Raw genomic sequence first — 13,345 nt, forward strand, 5'->3', positions numbered from 1 at the left:
AATCATTTAATGGAACAACATTCATTTTCATCTCAATTTTTATTATAATATTATTTAACAATTTCATAGGATTATTCCCTTATATTTTTACTAGAACAAGACATTTAGCATTAACATTTGCAATTGCCCTACCTATATGGCTAAGATTTATATTATTTGGATGAATTAACCATACTAATCATATATTTACACACCTTGTACCACAAGGTACACCGCCTGCATTAATATCATTTATAGTACTAATTGAAACAATTAGTAATGTTATTCGACCAGGTACATTAGCAGTACGGTTGGCAGCAAATATAATTGCAGGACACTTATTATTAACCTTATTAGGAAACACAGGACCATCTATAGCAATAAACTTAATCTCATTACTAATTTTTGGACAAATACTTCTATTAATTCTAGAATCAGCAGTAGCAATAATTCAAGCCTATGTTTTCTCAATTCTAAGAACTCTATATTCTAGAGAAGTATATTAAACCTATGTTAACAACTCACTCAAACCACCCATTCCACTTAGTAGACTATAGACCTTGACCATTAACAGGAGCAATTGGAGCAATAGTCCTAGTATCAGGACTAGCAAAATGATTCCACCTATTTAATATTAACTTATTCATAATTGGATTTGGAATTACCCTACTAACTATAATTCAATGATGACGAGATGTAGTACGAGAAGGAACATATCAAGGATTACATACAGGATTTGTATCAATTGGATTACGATGAGGAATAATTTTATTTATTGCATCAGAGGTATTATTTTTCGTTTCTTTTTTTTGAGCATTCTTTAGAAGAAGATTAGCACCAACAATTGAACTAGGAATACTATGACCTCCAATAGGAATTCAACCCTTTAACCCTATACAAATTCCATTACTTAATACAGCTATTCTTTTAGCATCAGGAGTAACAGTAACATGAGCACATCATAGTTTAATGGAATCTAATCATACTCAAGCACTACAAGGATTATTCTTCACAGTGTTATTAGGACTATACTTTACAATACTTCAAGCATATGAATGTTGAGAAGCACCTTTTACCATTGCACATGCAGTTTATGGATCAACATTCTTTGTTGCAACAGGATTCCATGGTTTACACGTAATTATTGGAACAATCTTTTTATCAACATGTCTACTTCGACACTCAATAAATCAATTTTCACCAAGACATCACTTTGGATTTGAAGCAGCAGCATGATACTGACACTTCGTAGACGTAGTATGATTATTCTTATATATCTCTATTTATTGATGAGGTAGATAATTGTTTTTCTAGTATAAATAGTACATTTGACTTCCAATCAGAAAGCTTGATATAAATCAAGAAAAACAATTCTAATTCTATCAACAAGAGTTTTCATTAGATTTATTATTCCAATAATTGTTATAATCCTGGCAACAACACTATCAAAAAAATTAATTAATGATCGAGAAAAAAGATCACCATTTGAATGTGGGTTTGATCCAAAAAGATCAGCACGAATACCATTCTCAATACGATTCTTCCTAATTGCAGTAATCCTTTTAATTTTTGATGTAGAAATTGCACTAATTCTACCAATTGTAATTATTTTTAAAACTTCAGACATTATAATCTGAACAGTATCAACAATATTTTTTATTCTAGTTCTATTAGGAGGACTATACCATGAATGAAACCAAGGAGCATTACAATGAGCAGAATAAAGGGTTGTAGTTAAATATAACATTTGGGTTGCATTCAAAAAGTATTGATATTATCAATCAACCTTAAATAGAATAAGAAGCGAAATATTGCAGTCAGTTTCGACCTGGAAGATTGGTATGTACTACCCTTATTCTTATTAATTGAAGCCAAAAAGAGGCGTATTACTGTTAATAATATAATTGAACTATAATAGTTCCAATTAAGGAAATGTAAAGCCAATATGAAAGCTGCTAACTTTTTATATTAGCAGTTAAACTCCGTTAACATTTCTAAAATTTATATAGTTTAAATAAAACATTACATTTTCACTGTAAAAATAATATATCTATATTTATAAATACTTAAAAGTAAAAATACTTCCTTAACATCTTCAGTGTCACGCTCTAATTATAAGCTATTTAAGTAAACGAAAAACAATATTACCAAAATAAATATTCAAAAAATAAAAGTTAAAAGATAAATCTTGAAATTAGAATCATATCAACCTTGAATATAACCAATTAAATAAATAAATAATCTATATAAACCTTGACCACCAAGTAATTCACCTCAACCATAATCAAATGACTTAGATGAATAATAACCTATTTTTAAAGGAATATATCTAATAAACTTAGTTGAAAGAAAAGGTATAAATCATATAGAACCAGCAAATCTAACAAAAGAAAGTATACTTAAAGAAAATAAATTATGAGAAAAATCAAAATTAGAAATAAGATAACCTAAATAAGCACCTAAAATAACAACTGTAATAGTTAAAAACTTTAAATAATAAGGTAAAGCAATCACATGAGGAATAGGAAAAATTAATCAAGATAAAAGACTACCACCAAAAACAGCAACAAACAATAGACCAATTATTCCAAATGAAATATAATAACCCTTATCATCAAAAGAAAATCTAGAATAAAAATTATTATCACCAGATATTGAATAATAAAACAAACGAAAAGAATAAGAAGCAGTTAAACCAGTAGAAAAAAATAAAGAAAAAAAATTAAACAATTAATTCATCTTAAACAAACCATCTCAAGAATTAAATCCTTTGAATAAAATCCCGCTAAAAAAGGTATTCCACACAAAGATAAACTAGAAACATTAAAACAAACTGAAGTTAAAGGTATGAAATTAACAATTGATCCTTTAAAACGAATATCCTGAGAATCCTTCAAATTATGAATTATTGAACCTGCACATATAAATAATAATGCCTTAAATAAAGCATGAGCCAATAAATGAAAAAATGCAAGCTTTGGATAACCTATAGCCAAAATTCTTATTATTAAACCAAGTTGTCTTAAAGTAGAAAGAGCAATAATCTTCTTTAAATCAAACTCAAAATTAGCGCCCAATCCAGCCATAAATATAGTTATACAACCAATTAAAAGTAAAAATCAACCACAATTATAAGTATCCAATATTGGTCTAAAACGAATTAATAAATAAACACCAGCAGTAACAAGAGTAGAAGAATGAACTAAAGCAGAAACAGGAGTAGGAGCTGCTATAGCAGCAGGAAGTCATGAAGAGAAAGGAATCTGAGCTCTCTTAGTTATAGCTGCTAAAACAATTAATATAGTAATGAGCTGTATTTCAAAAGAATTAGAAATAAAATCATAATAATAAATATAATTTCAACCACCAAAATTTAACATTCATGCAATAGAAATTAAAATAGCAACATCACCAATACGATTAGAAAGTGCAGTTAATATACCAGCACTATAAGATTTTACATTTTGATAATAAATAACTAAACAATAAGAAACTAAACCTAAACCATCTCAACCTAATAAAATTCTAATTAAATTAGGACTAATAATTAAAAAACCTATAGAAAGAATAAATATTAAAACAATAATAATAAAACGATTTATATTCTTTTCACCAGATATATAATCCTCTCTATAATAAATAACCAAAGAAGAAATATATATAACAAAAGATATAAAAATAAGAGATATTCAATCCAAAATTAAAGTTATAACAACTATAGAACCATTTAAATTGAAAAGCTCTCACTCAACAAAAACTCTATAATCAATTATTAAATAATAAATACCTAAAATAAAAATTATAGTTCTCGAAATAAACAAAGAAAAAAAACTCAAAGAACAAATAGAAAATAAATTCACGGCCTAAGATGAAAAACTTCATATCATTGATTCCACAAAACAATATTTTTAATTAACATACTTAAGCAAACTAAACAAAGAAATATTCACCCTTTAAACAGAGAATATTTAAAGGCAATCAATGTAAAAGTAAAAGATGATATTCACGAAAATAACCAAGAGAACAAGTATAAACACCAGAATAATAATTCCCATGCTGAGAATAAGAATATATATACAAAGTATAAACAGCTCTAAAAAAAGATAAAAAAATCAAAGCAAAGAATCTAAAAGAAGATCAAGATATAATTCTATTTAATAATCTAATTTCACCTACCAAATTTAAAGAAGGAGGAGCAGCCATATTTGATGATCTTAAAAGAAATCATCATAAAGCCATTCTTGGCATCAAATTAATTATACCCTTGTTAATTAATAATCTTCGTCTACCTAAACGTTCATAAATAATATTAGATAAACAAAATAAACCAGAAGAACATAAACCATGACCAACCATTAGAGAAAGAGAACCTACACAACCTCATCAATTCATAGTCATCAATCCACCAATAACCATTCTTATATGAGCAACAGAAGAATATGTAATTAAAGACTTTAAATCAACCTGACGAAAACAAATAAATCTTACAATAACACCCCCAGATAAACCTAAAGACAATCAAAAATAATTAAACTTTAAACCCAAATAAGAAATAACCTTTATAACACGAAAAATACCATAACCACCTAACTTTAATAAAACACCAGCAAGAATTATTCTACCTGAAATAGGGGCCTCTACATGAGCCTTAGGAAGTCATAAATGAACCAAAAACATAGGTATCTCAACTAAAAAAGCCAAAATTATAAATACATAAAACATAAAATAATAAGAACCAAAATCAACCAATAAAGGAAAATATAAAGTATTAGAAAAATCATAAACCTTAAATAAAACTAATAATAAAGGTAATCTAGCAACCAAAGTATAAAAAATTAAATAAACACCAGCCTGCAAACGCTCAGGTTGATAACCCCAACCCAAAATTAAAAGTAAAGATTAACTAATGTAGCCTCAAAAAAAATATAAAAAGAAAGAAGACTTAATCTAGCAAATGAACAATAAAGCATAATTATTAAAATCAAAACCATAAAAACAAAAAATTAGAATGATATGAACTTAAATAAACTGAACCTCTAGCAGTGATTATTAAAGAACAAATCCAAAAACTAAGTAAAATTAAACTAAAAGAAAAATAATCAATACCAAAATAATATCTAATTATATTCAAATCAGCATATGAATAAACACAAATTATAAAAACAAAACCCGACAGAAACATTAAAGAATGAACCAACCATCAACAATTATTTAATAAACAAAGAGGGATCAAAAAAATAGTTATAAATAAATACTTTAACATAAAGATAAACCAAAAGAATTAAAAAAATCATTACCATGAGAACGAATTATTGAAACTAAAATAGAAAGACCTAAAGCACCCTCACAAACAGAAAAAACTAAAAAAAAAACAGGAAACAAATAATCATAATCAAACTCAATAAGAAAAACAGTAACTAACATAAATAAAGAAAGAACAATATATTCTAATCTCAAAAGAACCATTAATAAATGTTTACGTTTAGAAGAAAAAACATAAACACCAGCAAAATAAATCAATAAAGAAGTAAAAATAGAGAATATAAACATTAGTTTTAATAGTTTAAAAAAAACGCCGGTCTTGTAAACCGGAAATAAGTCCAGCCCCCACTTTTAAAACTTCAGAGGTGGAAAAGCTTCCATCATCGGTCCCCAAAACCGGTATTTTAAATAAACTAACCCCTGAAATGATCAAAATAATAATTATATCATTATCAAATGTAATAAATATTAATTTTATTAAATTAAGACACCCAATATCAATAATGCTTTTTATTATCCTTCAAACCTTCCTAGTTGGATTAATAACAGGAACAATAATAGAAAGATATTAATTATCATATATTTTATTTTTAACATTTCTTGGTGGTATACTAGTATTATTTATTTACATTACAAGAATTGCATCAAACGAAATATTTCAGCCTAAATCAATCACTATAATTATTACATTAATAATGTGAGTATTTATCATATTAATATTAATTATTCTAGATATATCTATATTTATAGACTTTTTCAAAAACACCGAAACTATAAATATTGATAATTCAATCAATTATCAAGAAATAACAATATCTTTAGAAAAATTATATAATAGACCAACATTCATTATTACAATAATAATAATAATTTATTTATTTTTAGCACTACTAGCAGTTGTTAAAATCACCAATATTAATCAGGGACCTATTCGTAAAATAAGATAATTACTAATGAATAAACCCTTACGATTAAGACATCCTTTAATTAAAATTATTAATAACTCTTTAATTGACTTACCTGCCCCAACAAATATTTCATTTTGATGAAATTTTGGATCCCTATTAGGGTTATGTTTGGTAATTCAAATCGTAACTGGACTATTTTTAGCTATACATTATACATCAAATATTGAAATAGCATTCAGTAGTGTAGTACACATCTGCCGAGACGTAAATAATGGTTGAATTATCCGAACCTTACACGCAAATGGAGCATCTATATTTTTTATTTGTATTTACTTACATGTAGGAGGGGGAATTTACTATGGATCTTATATATATATACATACCTGAATAATTGGTACAGTGAATTTATTTTTAGTTATAGCAACTGCATTTATAGGATATGTCTTACCCTGAGGCCAAATATCTTTTTGAGGTGCAACAGTAATTACTAATTTATTATCAGCAATCCCATACTTAGGAACAGATTTAGTCCAATGAGTATGAGGAGGATTCGCTGTTGATAATGCAACATTAAATCGATTCTTCACATTCCATTTTGTATTACCATTTATTATTGCTGCTATAGCAGCAATTCATTTATTTTTTCTTCACCAAACAGGATCTAATAATCCTCTTGGACTAAATGGAGATATTGAAAAAATTCCATTCCATCCATACTTTACCTTTAAGGATTCTATTACATTTGTAATAATAACATCATTATTAATTATACTATGTTTAATTAATCCTTACCTATTAGGAGATCCAGATAACTTTGTACCTGCCAACCCATTAGTAACACCAGTTCACATTCAACCAGAATGATATTTCCTATTTGCATATGCAATTCTACGATCTATCCCTAATAAGTTAGGAGGTGTTATTGCATTATTTTTATCAATTAGAATCTTAATAATTTTACCATTTTATAATAAAACACCATTTCGAGGCATTCAATTTTACCCTATTAATCAAATTTTATTCTGAATTATAGTAGTTGTTGTATGCTTACTAACGTGAATTGGTAAACGACCTGTTGAAGAACCTTATATTATAACAGGTCAAATCTTAACAATTATTTACCTCACATATTTCTTAATTAATGTCCATGTCGCAAACACATGAGATAAATTAATTAAGGAATAAAGTTAATTAGCTTAGGAAAAGCATATGTTTTGAAAACATAAAATTAGAAGTTTAACTCTTCTATTAACTTTTCTCAAAAAATTTCACTAAACAAATGAGATAAATAAAATCTTTAAACCAACAAAGAAAATAAAAAAATTCAAAGATAAAGGTAAAAACTTTTTCAAGCTAAGTACATTAATTTATCATAACGGAACCGTGGTAATGTTCCACGAACCCAAATAAAACCAAAAGATATAATAGCAAGCTAAATAAAAAATATAAAAGAATAAAAATCACCGCCCAAAAAAATTAAAGCCAATAACATTCTTATGAAGACAATTCTAGTATATTCAGCTAAAAAAATTAAAGTAAAACCACCCGCACCATACTCAATATTAAATCCTGAAACTAACTCAGATTCCCCTTCAGCAAAATCAAAAGGAGTACGATTAGTTTCAGCTAAGCAAGAAGCAAAACAAGCTAAAGCTAAAGGAAAAGCAATAATAATAAATCAACAATAAAGCTGATAGTTTATAAAATCAAACATATTAAAACTACCAATTAAAATAATTAAAGACAATAAAATTAAAGCTAAACTAACTTCATAAGAAATTGTTTGAGCAACAGAACGAAGAGAACCTAATAATGAATAATTTGAATTAGAGGATCAACCAGCAATTATAACAGTATAAACACCTAATCTAGTACAACATAAAAAAAATAAAAATCCATAAGAAAAAGAACACATATAAGTTAAATAAGGAAAAATTACTCAAACGGCTAAAGAAATCATTAAATTAAAAACAGGGGAAAAATAATAAAGTAGGTAATTAGATATAATAGGAATTGTCTGCTCCTTACAAATTAACTTAATAGCATCGCTAAATGGCTGAGGAATTCCAACAAAACCTACCTTATTTGGACCCTTTCGAATCTGAATATCACCTAAAACCTTACGCTCTAATAAAGTTAAAAAGGCAACACTAATTAAAACACAAATAACCAATAAAAGAAAATTCAAAATAAATATAAATAAATCATAAAGTATCAATACAATTTGTAGAAAAAATCTACATAAATGAATTCTAAATTCAACACATTAATCTGTCAAAATAGTAAATAAATTAATATTAAACAATATAACAAAAAATATTTTAACCATATGGTCCTTTCGTACTAATATGGATTAACAATCTTAGGATAGAAACCGACCTGGCTCACGCCGGTCTGAACTCAGATCATGTAAGAATTTAAAGGTCGAACAGACCTAATCATCGAGGTCGCAATCTGCTTTGTCTATATGAGCTCTCAAAAACAATTACGCTGTTATCCCTAAGGTAACTTAATCTTATGATCATAAATTATGGATCAAAATAACAAACATAAATAAATGATATAATAATGAAGAGTTTATCTATTCTTCATGTCACCCCAACAAAACATCATCATTAAATATAGAAAGACAAACAAAAAACTATATAAAAGTAAAATGTCAAGCTCTATAGGGTCTTCTCGTCCTAAAGAAGAATTTAAGCCTTTTGACTCAAAAGTTAAATTCAAAAATTTATTAAGAGACAGTTGATTTCTCGTCAAGCCATTCATTCCAGCCACTAATTAAGAGACTAATGATTATGCTACCTTTGCACGGTCAAAATACCGCGGCTCTTTAAAAATACGCTCAGTGAGCAGGCCAGACCTCAAAATATAAACAAGAGGACATGTTTTTGATAAACAGGCGGAAATCAATTTTGCCTAGTTCCTTATAATAAGTTCACAAGGTAAAAATTTCATACAAATAAATATACTAATTCTATCATTATTACAAAAATTTTAAAATTAAATTAATAATCTTAATAAAAAACCTAAAATATTTATAAAATCAAAATAAAAAATAATGAACTAAAACGTAATCTTAAAGATAGCTGGTTTAAAGCTTACTTTTATATTTCTATAAAATAAATTATAGGTTATTAACTTCAAAGCTTATCCCTTAAAGAATAAATAAGTTAATATTTTTACTTAAAAAATTAAATAAAAACAAATAACTTTAAAAAATTAAATTTTTTCTTAAGAAACTAGATATCTTGGGAAACGATTAACATCTCATTTCTATAAATAATTTAATAATAATTATGATACATTAACTATAAATTATTTATAAATCAACCCAAATCGAGACAAGTAAAATAAATACTAAAATTTTGATAAACCCTGATACAAAAGGTACAATAAATAAAATCTACTTAAAAAAATTTAAAATAATATTTCATAAAACACTTACATTACCAATAAACTATAATTTAAAAAATCAATTCTATAAAATATACTAAGACAAAAATACAATAAAATTATTTATATTAAATAATTAAATAAACAAAAAATAAATATAATAAAATAAATAATCAAGATATCCTGATTTGCACAGAAAAATTTTCAGGGTAAATGAAACACTTTACTAATAAGTTATATCTTGAAACTCTTCCTAGATACACTTTCCAGTACATCTACTATGTTACGACTTATCTCATCTAAATTGAAGCTACTTTAAAATAAAATAGAATAATCAATAATGAGAGCGACGGGCGATGTGTACACATCTCAGAGCCAATATCAGTTAAATTAAATAAATTAAATTACTATCAAATCCACCTTCATTAACAGTATTTCACTATCAAATCCGTTATAAACAAAAATCTATTGTAACCCACCTCCTCTTAACTATAAGCTGCACCTTGACCTGAAATATTTTATAATTATAAATCTTGAGAATTATAACTCTAAAAAGATTCTCTGATAACGGAGATATACAAACAAATAAATTAAGTAGAGTAAATCGAATATTATCAATCATGGGGTAGGTTCCTCAGAATGGAATGAGATACCGCAAAATTCTTTGGGTTTAAAGACCTTAACTAATAGTACCCTGGTAAATATAATTAACATTTAAAATAATAGGGTATCTAATCCTAGTTTATTATTTAAATTTCACAGATTCATAAAAAGGGCCACAAATAAATTTTAACATTTCACCTTACAAATTTATATTTCAACCCTAATAATATAAACAACTGTTTTAACCAATAATATTCACTTGTATCAATCGTATAACCGCGGCTGCTGGCACGAATTATGCCGATACTAAATCAATTGCTAAATCCAAAATCACTTGATAATTAAATCAAATTACTGCAAAAAGAACATTTAGTCTAACAAAACTTACATATAATACAAAGAAAAAGTGAATAAACAAGCAAGAATAAAACTTTTAAAAATAAAAAATAAGAAAATTTTAAATCTATTAATTCAGGAAAAAATAAAAGATTCAAATATTTAAAGAAAAAAAAAGAAAAAAACCACAAACATTAACAAAAAAAAGGAACGCCCCTATGTATGACCACAACAACTTCTATATTATATATAATTAAAGATTAATATGGAACATGTATAGCAATAAATGTATTATATTCTTTCCTATTTAATCTTTCTTTTCACTAATAAATAAAGAAAGATTACATAATATAATAAATATATTTTATACAATTATGTAATTTAATATAATATGTTATTAATATGAATTCTTTTTTTTATATTAAGTTAACTTTCATATATATTAGTTAAATAATCTAATTATAGATAATTTACATAATTATATTATTATAAATAATGTAATTATTTATATTATTTATAATATTTTATATTTAAATTAATAATTTTATTTATTATATCCAATTATAATAATATTAAATATTAAATTACATATTATTATATATATTATATTATAATAACCTATTTTAAGCTAAAAACATAAGTAGCTATTATCCTAGGTAAATAATTGCATTAAAATAATCAATTGATAATGGTAAGATGAACTTATAATACTTTAATTTCAATTAAATGTAATATATTAATATAAATTATTTATTATATATATATATAAAAAAAATAAAATGAGCAGGATAAATTAATCCTAATTAAACAAAATAATACATAAAAGAATTTCAAAAAAAAACTTTCGATTTATATATTAAATAAATGAAGTGCCTGATTAAAGGGTTACCTTGATAGGGTAAATAAAGTAAATAAAATTACCATCATTAAAATTACATAAGATAGAATTAAACTACCTCCTTTAGTATCAAAAACTAACGTGCATCATACACCTTAATGTAAAAAGATAAGCTAAAAAAGCTAATGGGTTCATACCCCATTTATAGAGGTATCAATCCTCTCCTTTTTAATGACCAACAACTCTACAAAACTTCTCTTCCTATCAACATTAATGATAGGAACGATCCTGTCCATTTCATCAAATTCCTGATTTGGGGTTTGAATAGGACTGAGATCAACTTACTTTCATTTATTCCGCTCCTAACAAGAAATAAAAATATAATAATAAATGAATCATCAATTAAATATTTTATTGTCCAAGCAATAGCATCGACAATATTATTATTTTCAATTTTGCTGATTCAAATAAAATATCCCATGGGATGGGAAACAGAATTTATCCCATCAATAATAATTAGATCTAGACTATTATTAAAGATTGGAGCTGCACCTTTCCATTTCTGATTTCCAGAAGTTATAGGAGCATCAAGATGAAATAATTGTTTAACATTAATAACATGACAAAAAATCGCCCCAATAATGGTCTTATCTTATTGTATTCAATTAAGAACTTTTATTTGAACAATTATTATCTTAAGAATTATTATTGGGGCAATAGGAGGTTTAAATCAAACATCCTTACGACAACTTTTAGCATATTCATCAATCAGACATCTAGGTTGAATAATTAGATCATTAACAGTCAGAGAAAACATCTGAGAACTATACTTCATTATTTACTCACTATTAAGATTAATTATAGTTTTATTATTTAAGCAAATAAATTTATTTTTCATAAATCAAATTTATTCAGCCAGAAATATAAAAACCGAAATTAAATTCATAATATTCTTATCTTTATTATCTTTAGGTGGACTACCACCATTCCTTGGATTCTTACCAAAATGAATTGTAATACAATCATTAATAGAAAACAATATAACATCTATTATAACTGTATTAATCTTTAATTATACATAATAGAGAAGTTGTTGTGGTCATACATAGGGGCGTTTCTTTTTTTTTTGTTAATGTTTGTGGTTTTTTTCTTTTTTTTTCTTTAAATATTTGAATCTTTTATTTTTTCCTGAATTAATAGATTTAAAATTTTCTTATTTTTTATTTTTAAAAGTTTTATTCTTGCTTGTTTATTCACTTTTTCTTTGTATTATATGTAAGTTTTGTTAGACTAAATCTTCTTTTTGCAGTAATTTGATTTAATTATCAAGTGATTTTGGATTTAGCAATTGATTTAGTATCGGCATAATTCGTGCCAGCAGCCGCGGTTATACGATTGATACAAGTGAATATTATTGGTTAAAACAGTTGTTTATATTATTAGGGTTGAAATATAAATTTGTAAGGTGAAATGTTAAAATTTATTCTTGGCCCTTTTTCTGAATCTGTGAAATTTAAATAATAAACTAGGATTAGATACCCTATTATTTTAAATGTTAATTATATTTACCAGGGTACTATTAGTTAAGGTCTTTAAACCCAAAGAATTTGGCGGTATCTCATTCCATTCAGAGGAACCTACCCCATGATTGATAATACACGATTTACTCTACTTAATTTATTTGTTTGTATATCTCCGTTATCAGAGAATCTTTTTAGAGTTATAATTCTCAAGATTTATAATTATAAAATATTTCAGGTCAAGGTGCAGCTTATAGTTAAGAGGAGGTGGGTTACAATAGATTTTTGTTTATAACGGATTTGATAGTGAAATACTGTTAATGAAGGTGGATTTGATAGTAATTTAATTTATTTAATTTAACTAATATTGGCTCTGAGATGTGTACACATCGCCCGTCGCTCTCATTATTGATTATTCTATTTTATTTTAAAGTAGCTTCAATTTAGATGAGATAAGTCGTAACATAGTAGATGTACTGGAAAGTGTATCTAGGAAGAGTTTC

The sequence above is a fragment of the Schistocerca gregaria genome, chromosome 6 (assembly GCF_023897955.1).
Source record: "Schistocerca gregaria isolate iqSchGreg1 chromosome 6, iqSchGreg1.2, whole genome shotgun sequence".
Classification (NCBI taxonomy): domain Eukaryota; kingdom Metazoa; phylum Arthropoda; class Insecta; order Orthoptera; family Acrididae; genus Schistocerca; species Schistocerca gregaria.